The sequence below is a fragment of the Scyliorhinus canicula genome, chromosome 15 (genome assembly GCF_902713615.1).
Source record: "Scyliorhinus canicula chromosome 15, sScyCan1.1, whole genome shotgun sequence".
In the NCBI taxonomy this organism is placed as follows: Eukaryota; Metazoa; Chordata; class Chondrichthyes; order Carcharhiniformes; family Scyliorhinidae; genus Scyliorhinus; species Scyliorhinus canicula.
This window is the reverse complement of record NC_052160.1, coordinates 135,207,512-135,223,970: the sequence shown is the minus strand read 5'-3', so window position 1 is coordinate 135,223,970 and position 16,459 is coordinate 135,207,512. Positions and strand designations below refer to the sequence as shown.

Sequence of the window (16,459 nt, the reverse complement as noted above, 5' to 3'; positions counted from 1 at the left end):
AGCAAGCAAGCCCAAGTTTCTCAGCCTTGACCTAAAACATCTCAGCTGCTTCATCAATGAATTTCCCTCCAATCTAAGGTTAGAAGTGCGTCTATGTACTGACTATTTCAGTGTTCAGCTCAATTCAAACCTCTCAGATAATGAACCAGCCCATGCCAGCTTACAAAATGAGTTGGATAACTGTAGGCTTGGGCTGACAAATGATGAAAAATGCGGTGGAAAGATGCGAGGCCCCCAAGTGTGGAGACCTGGATCAGTGACATGGCGGGATTTATAAAATTGGAGAGGGTCAAATTTGCCCTGAGAGGATCAGTACAAGGGTTCTATAAACGGTGGCAGCCTTTTCTGGACTTTCTGGCTCAAAGATAGGTATCTTGGTCAATAGCAGCAGCAACCGGAGGGGAGGGTGTTCTTTATTGTTTCTATTTTTTTTCTATGGTTATTTAACTTAATATTGTGTTAATTTAAGTTGTTGTTAATATGTTTTGTTGTTCATTGAGGATGGGCGAATGTTTATGACTGTTATCATTATTGTTATTGTTGGTATTTTATTGCGTTTCGTTGTTATATAAATACAAAATTTTTCAATAAAAATTATTTTAAAAAAAAATTAATGGTGAGCAACCTTCTTGAACCGTTACAGTCCATGTGGTATAGGGAGAGCAACTGATGTAGGAAGGGAGTTCCAGGATTTTGATTCAGCGACAGTGAACTAATGACAATATAGTTTCAAGTCAAGATGAGTGATTTAGAGGGAATCCTATAGGTGGTGGTGTCCCCTTGTGCCTGCTGCCCTTGTCCTTTTAGGTGGTATAAGTCATGGATTTGAAGGTGCAGGTGAAAGAACCTTGGTGAGCTGCTGCCGTACATCATGTATATGGTACACATTGCTGACCGACATGGTGCTTCAGTGGTGGAGTGAAAGTTTAAATGGTGGATCAAGTGAACTGCTTTGTCCTAGATAGTGTTGAGCTTCAAGTGTTGTTGGAGCCTCCACACCCATCAGTCAAGTGCACAGTATTCAATCAGAGACCTGATGTGAGCCTTGTAGATGGTGAACTGGCTTTGGGGCTCAGAAAGCGAGTTATTCAATGCAGAATTCCCAGTCTCTGACTTGCTCTTGTAGCCACAGTATTATATGGCTGACCCAGTTCAGTTTCTGGTCAATGATAACCCCCAGGAAGTTGATAGTTGGGGATTGAACAATCGTAATGCTATTAAATATCATGTGGAGGTTGTTAGATACTCTCTTGTTGGAAATGGTCATTGCCTTGCACTTGTGCAATGCAAATTTTCTTGACACTTATAAGCCCAAGCCTGAATGTTGTTTAGGTCTTGCCCATCTAGACATGGAATGCTCCAGTATGTGAAGAGTTGCAAATCATAGAATCTACAAAGCAGAAGGAGGCCATTCGGCCCGTCGTGTCTACACCGGCCCCTGAAAGACCTAAACCCACATCTCCACCCTATCCCCGTAACCCCACCAAACCTTTTGACACTATGGGGCAATTTAGTATGACCAATCCATCTAACCCACACATCTTTGGACTGTGGGAGGAAACCTGAGCACCCGGAGGAACCCCAAGCAGACACGGGGAGAATGTGCAGACTCCGTACAGACAGTGACCCAAGGTGGGAATCGAACCCAGGTCCCTGCCGTTGTGGTGCAACAGTGCTAACACTGGTACAGAACATTGTGGAATCATCAGCAAACATCCCTGCTACTAATCTTATGATGAAAGAAAGGTCATTAATGAAGCAGCTGAAGATGGTTGGATGGAGGACACTAACCCGAGGGCTCCCAGAGAAAGGTACAAAAACTTAGATAATTGGTCACCACCAAATACAACTATCTTCTTTGTGATAGATAAAATTCCAACCATTGGAGAGCTCTCCCACTGACGATTTCCATGAACTTCAGATTTGCTGGGGCTCCATGATGCCACGCGTGATCAAATCTTGTTCTGATGTCAAGGGCTCTCCTCTCATCAGTACTATACAAATGTCAGACTTTTACCGTTGCACTTTCTCCCCGTGTCTCCATGGGTTTCCTCCAGATGATCCGGTTTCCTCCCATTGTCCTAAAATGTGCAGGTTAGGTGGATTGGCTATGCTAAATTGCCCCCTAACGTCCAAAGGGTTAGGTCAGTTACTGGGATAGGATGGAGGGGTGGGTGCTTGAACAGAGTGCTTTTTCCAAGGGCTGGTGCAGACTCGATGGGCCAAATCGCCTCCTTCTGCACTGTAAATTCTATGATTTTATAAGCAACTTGCATTGACCTTCAATGGCAGCACCAATCCCCCACTTTCACAAGCTTGGAGATCATCACTAGCCAGAAGTTTAACTGGACCAGCCATATCAACACAGTGGCAATTATTCTGAGTGGCTCACTTGATTCCTCAACATTTCTATCATCAGACAGATTTCATTGAGGACTGTGATGGAATAATAATTTCTTACATGAATGCGTGCAACTACAAATATATCCAAGGACAGATGGTCAGCTTCATTTGTACCCCTGCCATTGTCCCTTGCACTGCCAACACGCTGTGGTTACAGTATGTAATACCTACAAAATGTAATGCAGTAACTCACCGAATCTACACAACACAACCAGCCCTGTAATGTTGACAAATGTAGAAATATCATGGAATACTATCACCTCCAAGTTCCCCGTTAAGTCATACACCATTTCTAACTTGGATCTAGATCAACTCTTCCTCGTTGTGGTTAGGTAAAAAGTCTGGAATTGCTTACTGAACATCATCAGTGAACCACCATGTTCACAATGAAGCTAGCAGTTCAAGAAGGCAGCTTTTTCACAGCAACTATAAAGAGGTACTAAATGCGGCCTTCCTCATGTCACATAGCCCAAGAAATAATAAAGAGAAATGTGGTCACTGCACCATTCACTGCAGTCGCAAGTCTTTTTTTTTCAAATCCTCCGATGTTCGTATGTTCCAAATGTAGGCTTTGCTTACAGACTTCAATCCGTACCTGTCCCAGCTAGCGACACAAAGAACAGAAAAACTGAACAGAGGTCCCTAGGTTATAACCATGCTTTGTTTGATGTTCAACTAATTAAGGATGATATAATCTTGATTACAATAATCTTCAAAGCAATAATGATGTTATCCTTACAATTATGTCTATTCTAATCCGCAATTTACATCGATCCACCATTTGCTTAACAATTATGGGAAGAAATTCGGGCTAGTAAGAGGAAATTACTTTCGGTACTTGCAAGTGCATGACTTCATACGTAGACAGGCCCCATCCTTCCCACGCCTCCCACCAAATGGGATCCAGGACAGAGTAGTCTCTAGGGGAGAGGTAGGAGAGGGGACAGTCTCAGATATTTACCAAGAACTTATGAAAGGGGAGGAGTCCCAGATAGCGAAACTGAAGCTCAAGTGGGAGGAGGAACTCGGCGAGGAGATGGAGGAGGGGGTATGGGCGGAAGCCCTGAGTAGGGTAAATTCAACTGCAACATGTGCTAGGCTCAGCCTGATTCAGTTCAAGGTCGTCCACCGGGCCCACATGACGGTGGCCCGGATGAGTAAATTTTTTGGGGTGGAGGACAAGTGTGCTCGGTGTGCGGGAGGGCCAGCGAACCACGTCCACATGTTCTGGGCATGTCCAAAACTTTGGAGACACTGGGAGGGATTTGCGGACGTCATGTCCCAGGTACTGAAAACTAGGTGGTGATGAGTCCAGGGGTGGCAATTTTGGGGGTCTCGGAAGACCCGGGGGTCCAGGAGGAGAGGGAGGCCGACGTCTTGGCCTTTGCTTTCCTGGTAGCCCGGCGACGTATACTGCTGGCATGGAGGGACTCAAATCCCCCGAAGACCAAAGCATGGCTCTCGGACATGTCGAGCGTTTTAGGGCTGGAAAAAATTAGGTTCACCATGAGAGGATCTGTAGTAGGGTTTGAGTATAATAGGAGGAATAAATAGGCGGGTACTGTTTATGAGAGAGGATTGGTCTTTTGCACTATGTTTCTGTTTTGGGTTGATATTTGCACATTACTGTACACTGTAACTGTTTACAATGCCAAAAATACCTCCAAAAAATTGTTTATTAAAAAAAGAACAATTATGGGAAAAAAAGGTGACTCAGTTTGGATGCTGAATACGATCCCATAGTAACAAGCAACATCTTATAGAAGCTAATTTAAACTGACCCATTCACTAACTGGTAATCTCTATTTTATCATAAAATTTACAGTGCGGAAGAAGGCCATTCGGCCCATCGAGTCTGCACCAGCCCTTGGAAAGAGCACCCTACCCAAGCCCATACCTCCACCCTATCCCCATAACCCAGTAACCCCACCCAACCATTTTGGACACTAAGTGCAATTTAGCATGGCAAATCCACCTAACCTGCACATCTTTGCACTGTGGGAGGAAGCCGAGCACCCAGAGGAAACTCACGCAGACACGGGGAGAATGTGCAGACTCCGCACAGATAGTGACCAACCCGGGAATCGAACCTCGAACCGTGGAGCCATGAAGCAACTGTGCTAACCACTGTGCTACCATGCTGCACATATGGACTAATAATCACACTTCTTAGGGTGCTGAAACACAGTTGCCTAATAGGCATTAGCTTTCCAGTGATATATTTCGAGCTACTACTTTAATGGAAAACATATGATATATCTGAGAGGCGGATGAATGAACAGGACTGAATTATAATGATTGGCTAGGGCAATCAATAATTTACAGTCTATCAAAGGGGTCTTAGGAACTTTTGAACTGTACAGTACAGTATAATATATTAGATCAGCAGAGGAAAATTCCACAATCAGGATAAAGATATCAATCAGCAACATGATGTGGCAAAAACACACAAATGATGGTAACTAAATGCTTACGTAGCAAGACCCTCAGCATGTTTTTCAGTCTGACTGGTTCTTTCTTTAATGACCTTCATAACATTGTTTTTATGGACACCATCTGCGAGACCCTGAACAACATATTTTTCCAGTCTAACTTGTTTTTCTAAGACCTAAAGATGCAACAAATCCAACAGTGCTAGCGACAATAGAGATTAGGGAAAGATCCATAGAAAGATCAGAGTAGAAAATACTCACTCTGCCTGGATGAACACCTGTAACTTTTTCAATGTAAAGTTTGAACCAGACAATGTTTTAATATAAACAATGCCTTTAACTACGTGACCTACAACGTATAAATATCACTTGATTTCTCAGCGGGTAGAGTCAGCTCCAGAGAGCCTCCTCTGAGGTTGCACTCAACCCATTGGCTAATAAACTATCGTTCTGTACCTGAGTCTCCTCCGATTATTTTGTATAATAGTCTAGTGCTATTATAATATATTCTATTTTCGTCACATAAATGTGCAGATAACTGGCGAGGTCAAGGCCTGCAAACATGCTCGGAGTAATTCACAATCATTCAACTCACCAGACCAGAAAGCATTTTGCAAATAAATTATTCAAAATTGATCCATTTGTTAATAAATCTGGCCATACTCAATTATTTGCAAGGCCCAATTTAACACATCCCTCCCCCCGACAATGTCACCACCCCCGCCCCTTCCCATACTTTTGAAAGACGGAAAACTTTCTTCATTACAATTCCTGCCACAGCTACTAGACTTCTCAACGACTCTCCCTTGGACTGATCTGTTCCCTGTCAGAACACTATTCATGATACCCTATGCTGCTCTTGCTCATGTATTTGCTTTGTTTGGCCCCTTGTTCCGCACTGTAACCAATCACTGTTTCTCGATGTACCATTTGTCAGTGTACTCTGTTGATTATTCTTTTTTGTCTACTATGTACGTACTCTGTACGTTCCCTTGGCCGCAGAAAAATACTTTTCACTGTACTTCGGTAAATGTGATAACAAATCAAATACGTGCAACTGTGGTGTACAGAAATCCTGCTCATCCCTTTGAACTTGAGGCTTTCACCTCTCATTCTGATTGGGCTTTTTTGGTCAACATATCAATTTAAACCGGTTTCCACCAGTTTGTTAGCATTGTGGGTGAGGGAGGACCGGAAGCCCAATTTTCAGGCAGTTCAGGAAGAGTAACACCGTAGTCTATCACTGCAGAAGCAAGTGAACATTTTGAACAGTGTTAAGAAGTTGAGAATTCAAAAGTCAGTAGCACAAGAGGTGATATTTCTGAATCATATTCAAAGAATGCTATTCTTTGTAAATAAAAGTTCACTTAAGCTTTTTTTCTTGGGTGCTATATTAAATACTATACTATATTAAATCAGTCTTCATTTTGTTGCTTTTACCACTACCCCAATAATTGCAATTTACGACGTAGTCTCAAACGGCTGTGATTCAGCAGGTTCCAGGCTTTGTTACTACTGTACTGGTCAGAAAAGCCTTAAATATCAATTTATAATTGTCGTCAGTACGGGATGGACTACCCAAAAGTAAATTTTGAAGAAATTGAAGACAGGGAATGCGGAAAATGGAAATAGGCCACAATAGCATCTATTTTAAATTTTCAACGATGTGTCTCATGTTTGTTATTTTTCCAATGAAAGCTTCACCAGAAATATTAGCACACTGCTCCCTTCATATGTCCTTGAAATAAAATATGTTTCCTTCCTGCATTGCTAAATGAGGGGTTGGAAAAAAGTGGAGATATGTTTATCAGCAACTTTTACTGAAATATTAATTCCAAAAGGACAATTTTAATAATATTAAGATCATCAGGACTCTGACACTGTTGTAGTACTCATTTCCTATCACACGAGGGAACTCTGCATAGCTCTGAAACCTAGAAATTGCAGCACAATGGAGATCTGGTGAAATACTTTTTTTTAAATTGGCCAGTGTTCCATTTTTAAAAAATCTTTCAATACCCATTTCTACCAATGTTTAGAGGTAGATTACTTATGCTATTCAACAAAACATTTCACTGGCAGAAATACATTGGTAATTCAACTAGAGATCACATTGACTGGACAAATGCTACTTGGAAGTTAACAGATTAGACATTTGGACAGTATGAAATGACCATTATTTTGAAATCACCACTTAGACCAGGGGTGGGCAAATTACGGCCCGACAAAGGTTTTTATGCGGCCCGCCAATCAAGCCGCCGGGGAAAAGCCGCTGAAGTAAATGCGCTTATTCAATAAGCGCATTTACTTCAGCGGCTTTTCAAAAATGCCGGTTATGATTCCGGGCACCTCATTGGCGGGCCGCATAAAAACGCGCGTAGTGGGGTGGATGAGTGGGGCTGTCTCATTGGTCGGTTTAGTTGGGTGTGCGACCAATAGGAGTCCAGGTTACAAACAATAAGCCTTATTATTGTTTGTAACCTGGACTCCTATTGGTCGCACACCCAACTAAACCGACCAATAAGGCAGCCCCACTCATCCACCCCACTACGCGTGTTTTTATCGTTGACTCGGCTAGGCTGTGCTTCTGTCAGTGTTAAGGATCAGCACAAGTAACTTGACACCTGATTTCAACAAACTGGTAAATGACTGCAGTCAGATGCATCATTCTCATTGACATTATTCTGTTACTTACTGAGTTACTTTGTTTTTCAAATAAATGTGCTTTTTTTTTCTTTAAAGACCTTTTATTTTGGCTATTTAAAATATTAATTATTTTACTTAATATACTATGCGGCCCTTTAAAATTGTGAATTTCTGAATGTGGCCCTTGCACGGAAAAGTTTGCCCACCCCTGACTTAGACTGTAAGTTCATACATGATTTATGTATATCTTATATTCTGAAATAGCAACAGTTTACAAAATGGAATGAGACCCATATCATTCAAACTTGCTCAGTTGTGCAACCTATAGCTCAGACTATTATATGTTGCATAATTCATGTCAACTATTTTTTAAATTAAGGGAATTAGTAACAGCAGGTACAACTCACTCAGCTGTCTGTGAAATAAGAGGCCTATTAATAGTTCATTGCTGTGGGGTGTTTGCCAGGTTCCCTCTTTAAAAAAACTGTGCAAGTAAATGAGACATTGACCGGATTGCAAGCAACAAGACTATATTTACAGGGAGAGTTCAGGGGATTTAGCATGTTAACAGGCCGAGGGACCTCACAAAATATCTGTTCCTCCTCTCAATTTCACTTCTTATTCCATCTCGCCTGATACCGAATATAGTTCATGATCTCCCCTTATGTATTACGCAGATACCAGTTACCAAGTGTGGTGTAACACAACTGAACTTAATCCTCAACAAATGATCTACATATTTGCACTACATATCTACATACCCAGAATGAGTTGTGGATAGTCAGTTTATCTGATTTTACCTTCCTTCCCCACAGGTGCTGAGGCTAAATGTCCCATCCCTTCATCTGCTTTTGGTCAAGACTGGCGAACTACATGGATCCACTTTTTTGATCCACTGTTCAAAGAAAATTATAGCATTGTCATTTTATAATCTTCTATAATGTATTAAAAAAAATAAGTAGGCATTGTCTCCAAGACTTTACCTTCCTGTTATGATTATTTTTGTTACTTATGGTGTCACCTTCTTCCATTGTAAATTTACAATAGAAATTGCCTGGTTCAGGTTGTTACTATGTATTTATTTTTTATTATCAAAAAGGAAGAATGTGCAGGGAGTCAGAGAGAAGCTGGGGAAGTGCACCAGGGACTGGTTTAGCTCACTGAACTAAATCACTGGCTTTTAAAGCAGACCAATCAGGCCAGCAGCACAGTTCGATTCGCGTACCAGCCTCCCCGAACAGGCGCCGGAATGTGGCGACTAGGGGCTTTTCACAGTAACTTCATTGAAGCCTACTCGTGACAATAAGCGATTTTCATTTTTCATTTCATTTCAGGTAAACTGCTCCAATGGAGAGCTGGCGCAGACATAACGGACCAAATGGCCCTCCTGCTGCGGTGCAATTTTGTGATTCTTCGGGCGCGATCCAGAAAAGCAGCTCGCCGTGGCGCAGCCTCGCTATTGAAAGCCGGGAGACCTGCTCCCGGGATCTACCTGGCTTGCAATGCCTTGCAAGATCCAACGTGATCTTGCGAGAAGTTGTGATGTAAATCCCGCCCACTGTGGGCAGGATCACTTTTGGAAAATCTGCATGTTAGAGTGAGACAGCGCGCCTCACTTTAATGTGGCACCCAAGGCTTTGGGATTCACCCCCTTTGCCTCGGTGACCTCGGACAAGTGATCAGCATCGATCCCCACAAACGGGGACCAGATGGAACGGCACTTGTGGGGGTCTCCCAGGAGATCGGAGGCCCTCAGCTTCATGCCTTTGGACAGGGTGGTGCCCTGGCACTGCTGGTGTCACCTGGGCACCCTGGCAGTGCCAGCCTGGCATCTTGGCAGTGCTTACGCGTTCCCTGTTCAGGCCCTTTATAATGTGAGTTGGTTGAATAGCCATGTGTTTCTCAGTACCGCGAGCACCGGGAAACATGCAGCAAAAAACACACTCGCTATGTGACTTTGTTCCCTTTTGGGAGAATTGCGCCCACATTCTTCATCCAGTTGTGGCACTGTAGCACCTTGCTTTGCATCTCCCCTCTCCTCAACTTCTACTACAGAGAAAAAAATCCATGCTCTAACCAATTTTACTTTTGCTTCCTAAATTGCCGCTAGTTATTTTATACATACACTATACATTTACAATAGTATGATCAGGAATATGCACTGTCTGTTCAACTGTAAACTGATCTCGTAGTTCTGGGTGTGGAGATTTTGGCAGTGGGGGGCAGGGAATTGCACCTTATTGGAATCCTTCCATCTATCAATGATGGACTTGTAGTAAACAAATCTACTTCAGATGTGGTTTTCATACAGTGCACCTTTGCTGATGGCTGAAGAGGCCTATTGTTAAGAGGCAGGTTCTGCCACCTCAAGTGGCACACATAAATCTATCAGTGTTGTTGTGGGCTTTTCTTTGGTGTTGCCAAGCCGCTGTAGCCACTGGTCATTATGGTGATACACGCTCATCCACGGGTGGTGACACCATTTTCCTCTGTGTAGCTAATAAGATGCAATAATCGATGTGTACGGCCTTCACGTCATGCTTGAAAGCAACATTGAAGCGAGTTTTGGATTTCCTACTAGTCATCTGGTTCCAGCTTACTCACCATTACAGGAAATCCTTGGACATGTAACTGCCATCCATTCTGTGGACGTCCCCGAGCCATCAAAGCTGCCTTAGTTTGATCAGTTCTTTTTTTTTAAATTTGTTTTTATTCAAGATTTTTACAAAGTTTTTACAAACCACTAGAAAGAAAACAACAAAAAAACCCATAATAATAATAATAATAATAATAAAGAAAAGCGAATTAACAACTTAAAGCAAGGTGGGGTATCTGCCCTTTACCAGTAAAATCTATCCACCCCCCATACCGCGCCCCCACCCTCTGGTTTGCTGCTGCTGCTGACCTCCACTTAACGTTGCGCGGGAAAGTCAAGGAACAGTTGCCACGCCTGGAGAATCCCTGCAAGGACCCTCTTAAGGTAAACTTTATCATTTCTAAACTTAGAAACCCCGCCATGTCACTGACCCAAGTTTCCACTCTTGGGGGTTTCGCATCCCTCCACATTAACAAGAGCCGTCTCCGGGCTACCAAGGATGCAACGGCCAAGACTCCGGCCTCTTTCGACTCCTGCACTCCCGGATCTTCTAACACCCCAAATATCGCTATCTCCCAACTCAGCTTTACCCGAGTGTCAAAGACCTTGGACATAGCCTTTGAAAAGCCTCTCCAAAATTCTGTAGGTGCCGGGCATGCCCAAAACATATGGACATGGTTTGCTGGGCTCCCTGAACACGCCATACACCTGTCTTCCACCCCAAAGAACTTGCTCATTCTTGCCACTGTCATATGCGTCCGGTGCACCACCTTAAACTGAACCAGGCTAAGCCTGGCACAAGTTGAGGAGGAATTAACCCTGCCAGGGCGTCTGCCCACAGGCCCTCATCCAGCTGCTCCTCCCACTTGCCCTTCACCGAGGCCTCCTCCGCCTCCTGCAGCTTCTGGTATATGTCCGATATCATTCCGTCCCCTACCCACACGCCTGAGACCATCCTGTCCTGTATCCTCTGGGCCGGTAGCAGCGGAAATTCCCCCACCTGCTTCCTCACGAAAGCCCGGACCTGCAGGTACCTAAAGGTATTCCCTGGGGGCAACCCAAATTTCTCTTCCAGTGCCCTCAGGCTAGCAAAAGCCCCGTCAATAAACAAGTCCCCCATCCTTTTACTACCCACTCTGTGCCAGCTTAGGAACTCACCGTCTATTCTACCTGGAACAAACCTCTAATTGTTCCGTATTGGAGTCCAGACTGAGGCCCCTACCTTCCCCCGTGCCGTCTCCACTGACCCCAGATGCTCAATATCGCCATCACCACCGGGCTCGTGGTGTACTGTGTCGGCGGGAGCAGCAGCGGTGCCGTTATCAATGCCCCCAGGCTAGTACCCCTGCAAGACGCCGCCTCCACGCCAACCCCCTCCCTCTGCCATCCCATTTCCGAATCATGGATATATTCGCTACCCAGTAATAGCTGCAGACGTACGGCAGCGCTCTAAGAACAGTCTCTTAACACGCGGGGTCTTGTTTGCCCACACAAATCCCGTGATAATCCTGTTCACCCGCTTGAAGAAGGACTTGGAGATGAGGATGGGAAGGCACTGGAATACGAACAAGAACCTGGAGAGGACCGTCATCTTCACGGACTGCACCCTGCCCGCCAGGGAAAGCGGCAGCATGTCCCACCTCTTAAAGTCCTCCTCCATCTGATTCACCAGCCGCGCTAGTTTGAGCTTGTGCAGGGCATCCCAACTCTTAGCCACCTGTATGCCCAAATAGCAGCACGGTAGCATGGTGGTTAGCATAAATGCTTCACAGCTCCAGGGTCCCAGGTTCGGTTCCCGGCTGGGTCACTGTCTGTGCGGAGTCTGCACGTCCTCCCCGTGTGTGCGTGGGTTTCCTCCGGGTGCTCCGGTTTCCTCCCACAGTCCAAAGATGTGCGGGTTAGGTGGATTGGCCATGCTAAATTGCCCGTAGTGTCCTAAAAAGTAAGGTTAAGGGGGGGTTGTTGGGTTACGGGTATAGGGTGGATACGTGGGTTTGAGTAGGGTGATCATTGCTCGGCACAACATCGAGGGCCGAAGGGCCTGTTCTGTGCTGTACTGTTCTATGTTCTATAGCGAAAGCTCCTCTCCACCATCTTAAGCGGTAGCTCTCCCAGTCTCTTTTCCTGGCCCCTCGCATGTATCGCAAAAAGCTCGCTTTTCCCGACATTCAGCTTATACCCCGAAAAGTCCCCGAAATCTTTAAGGATCTGCATTACCTCCCCCATCCCCTCCACCGGATCCGAAATGTACAGGAGCAGGTCATCCGCATACAGTGAAACCTGTCCTTGAAGATCTCATTGATCCTTGCCGAACTCAGCACTGTTACCCCCCCCGTCCCTAATTCCCCCAATTTCTCTGGCCGCCTCTCTCTTCCGTAGTTGGTGCGCCAGCATCCTGCTTGCCTTTTCCCCATACTCGTACACCGCACCTTGTACCTTCCTCCACTGAGCCTCTGCCTTCCTTGTGGTAAGCAAGTCAAACTCCGCGGGGATTCTGCATACCTCCTGTCCACCCTAAGTATCTCCCCCACCAGCCTCTCCCTCTCCATCCTATCCCTCGTCTCCCTGTGGGCCCTGACTGAAATTAGCTCCCCCCTGATAACTGCTTTCAGCACCTCCCAGACCACACTCACTGAAACCTCCCCAGTATCGTTAGTCGCCACATAGCTTTGGATACTCCTCCTCATCCGCCCACAGACCTCCTCATCTGCCAACAGTCCTACGTCCAGTCTCCACAGAGGGCGTTGGCCTCTCTCCTCCCCCAGCCCCAACTCCACCCAGTGCGGGGCATGGTCCAAAATCGCAATGGCTGAGTACTGTACCCCCTCCATTCTCGGGATTAACGCCCTACTCACCACGAAAAAGTCAATCCGCGAGTACACCTTGTGAACATAGGAGAAGAAAGAAAACTCCTTCGCCCTTGGCCTAGCGAATCTCCACGGTCCACTCCCCCCATTTGGTCCATGATCCCCCTCAGAACTTTGGCCGCTGCCGGCCTCTTACCCGATCTAGGCCTAGACCGATCCAGTGCTGGGCCCAGGACTGTGTTGAAGTCCCCCCCCCCCCCCCCCCCCCCCGCCCCCCCATTACCAGACTGCTTGACTCCAAATCCGGAATCCTACTCAACATCCGCCTCATGAACCCTGCATCTTCCCAGTTCGGAGCATACACATTCACTAACACCACCCGGGCCCCCTGCAGCTTGCCACTCACCATAATATATCTACCCCCTTAATCCGCCACAATAACCCCCGCCTCAAATGCCACCCGCTTGCTCACCAAGATTGCGACCCCCCTGGTCTTCGCATCCAGCCCTGAGTGGAAGACTTGCCCCACCCATCCCTTCCTTAGCCTGGTTTGATCCGCGAACTTCAGATGCGTTTCTTGTAGCATGGCTACGTCTGCCTTTAACCCTCAAGTGCGAAAACACACGGGCTCTCTTCACCGGCCCATTCAGGCCCCTCACGTTCAATGTGATCAGCCTGGTCGGGGGTTAATTACTCCCCCCCACCGACTAGCCATCTCCTTTTCTCGGCCAGCCACGTGCCCGCGCCTCCCGCACACTCGGGCCCCCCCCATCCGGAGGCTCCCCGTCCCGACTCTCCCCTTTACTCCGAAAATTGATTCCCCTCCAGTCAGCAAAGCAGCATCCCAGCCCTCCCCCCCCCCCCCACCTAGTCAAGCATTCGCTTAACCCCCCCTTCCCCCCCCCCCATTGCACTCCCGCAAGTCAGCTGACTCATGCTGACCCTGGCCGCTCCCGCCTCTACCTCTAATGCCCCTGTTGGCTCCCTCTACGGGTCTCCAACCTCCCCTCCCTCAACTAACTGAGGTGGAGAGAGTCCCCCTCCCGTGTGTATAGAGAAAAAAAAACACAACTTTCTCAAACAAACTTCGGGTGCTACCCCCAACGTTGAGCAAATAAACTGCTCTCACTGTCTGGCCCGACCCCATCACCTGTGACTCAGCTCTTCCCCAACTGCGACCCAGCCCAGAACCCCGAGGGCCCAGGGCACAGGGAGCAACAAGAACAAAAGAGAACACGGGGAGAAAACCCAATTTAACACCCCCCCCCCCCCCCCCCCCCATCATGCCCCAACAACACACTGCAGTCCATTAGTTCGAGTCCAGCTTCTCGTTCTTTATAAAAGTCCACGCCTCATCCGGCGTTTCAAAATAGTGGTGCTGGTCCTGATATGTAACCCACAGCCTCGCCGGTTGTAACAGCCCAAACTTCACCACTTTGCTGTGGAGGACCGCTTTGGCCCGGTTGAATGCCGCACGCCTCTTGGCCAGTTCTGCACCTCAGTCCTAGTAAATACGGATCACACAGTTCTCCCACCTGCTACTTCGCTCCTTCTTCGCCCATTGCAGGACACACTCTTCATCGGTGATGCGGTGGAATCTTACCACCATAGCTCTCGGCGCTCCTTGACCTGTTTTCAAGGTCTTCCAGCCTCTCCTGCCATCTTTTGTGCAGAGCCTCGTGAGCCTCCACTCTAAACGCCAGGCTCAAAATCTCATCCTCGTTATCAGAGGCCTTCTGCTGCACCTCCTTGATTGCCGTCCCCAGCATCTTCTGGGTCACCACCAACCTTTCAATATAAACCTTCATAGGGGCCAACATCTCTGCCTTTAACTCGGCGAAGCAGCTTCTGAGAAACTCCTGCTGCTCCCGTGACTACTGGGCCCACGCTGCCTGATCCCCGCCGGCCACCATCTTATTTTTTTGCACCCGTTCTCCTCTCTTCTCCAAAGCCGCTTTTTTTATCGCCCCACTCCTGGTCCACTCCATACAGCGCTGGGGTACCCTCACTATTTCCTTCCCACACCGGGAATCGTGGTCCAAGTGCTGCTGGAGCTCCGTAAAAGGGCCCAAAAGTCCGTTATCGGCAGGAGCAGCCGACCGTGCGACCTACCTAGGCATAGCTGCAATCGGAAGTCTGTCAGTTTGATCAGTTCTAACAAACTTGAGAACTCGGTCTTTGAGAGGATTGCCACATTTGTGCTTTTGTCCTGCCGGGATATACACATAATGCAAAGATGGAAACTGGTGAGCCTCATTTCTTGATAGCTGCAAGTCATCCATGTTTCACAGCCATACAGCCTGGTGCTGAGAATACAGGCCTTATGAATCATCAGCTTGATGTTATTCCATGTGCATTTTGTGAGTTGGCTAAAAGTGGTAGCTGCTTTCCTTACGTATATATTCAGGGACAAATTGTCTACCACCGTGGACCCACGGTAGCAGAATTTTCTACATATTTCCAGAGGGATGCTGTGATCAGATGCTGAGAGGCTTCATGACTACAGTTTTCTTTATCCTTGTAGTCAAGAACAACAAGTTATAGACATGAGAGAAGCAGTCAAAACTACAATAGATCAGCGGTGATTTGGATTATGACCTAGTGTGGCCTGGTACGGGATAGGATACAGGAAGTAGCAATTTCCATGGGCAAAAGCTTCTGGAGGCAGAGGACGTGGGGATTTATCCATTTTCAAGACTGCTAAAACCCCTCCCCCTCAATGCTAATCTGTTCAATTATATCAACCCTCCTCCCTGCTTTTGATACCTACATTATGGAGAAGTACAGTGAACACAGATGCAAAATACTAATTTAATATCTCACCTACATCTTTCAGTTTCACATACAGATTGCCACTTTGGTCCTTAATGAGCTCAACTCTTTTCCCCATAATAACACCGTGGGATTTTTCTTTATTTTACCCACCAGTGTCTCCACTTGACCCCATATTTACGGATGCTGTCAAGGAGCAGCATGTAAATTGGGAAATGGCAGGGTCAAAGAATGGTATCTTGGGGAATTTTTATAGGTACAAATAAAGATTTGTAAGAATGGATGGTTTTTAAGAAAATAATTTGGCGGAATATGGTGTTATTCTGTAAAGGTGAGTTAATGATTTAATTGAGCTGGGGAAAGATTAATCGTGTTATGGGCCAGGGTTTAGAGAACCCCAAAGTGTATCATGGAGTGCACCTGACCCACAACGTTTAATAGATTGTGGTATGGGGAGCACACGGCCCACTCAACAGGTGTGATACAGCAGAAATGGAAAAGTATTTGTTAAAGCAAAACGGTGTTTATTCTATGAACTCAAGTTAACCTTTTTAAAACATAGTGAACATCTTAGCAACCATCAATTCAAATACAACTCCCAAAGAATACAACACTAAGTAATCCGTAATAACTTCCCAAACAACATCCAGAAGACAAAAGAAACATCTTTTAACAGAAGCACATTAGGTTTACATTCACTACTGAGAACATTTATAATTCTGAATTCAGCAAATGATCAAGAGATAGTCTTTTCATGGCAGAGAGAACAGCAGTACACCTGCTTTGTCTGGCTTCAGCTCCAA

At 46.1% G+C, this 16,459-nt stretch overlaps 1 protein-coding gene across 4 annotated transcripts in view; it reads right to left on the bottom strand.

The window, feature by feature from the left end:
• The window catches only part of LOC119978060 (nuclear transcription factor Y subunit alpha-like), a 63,744-nt gene that overhangs the window by 33,444 nt on the left and 13,841 nt on the right, over nt 1-16,459 (bottom strand). The gene's annotated exons all lie outside the window — the stretch shown is intronic.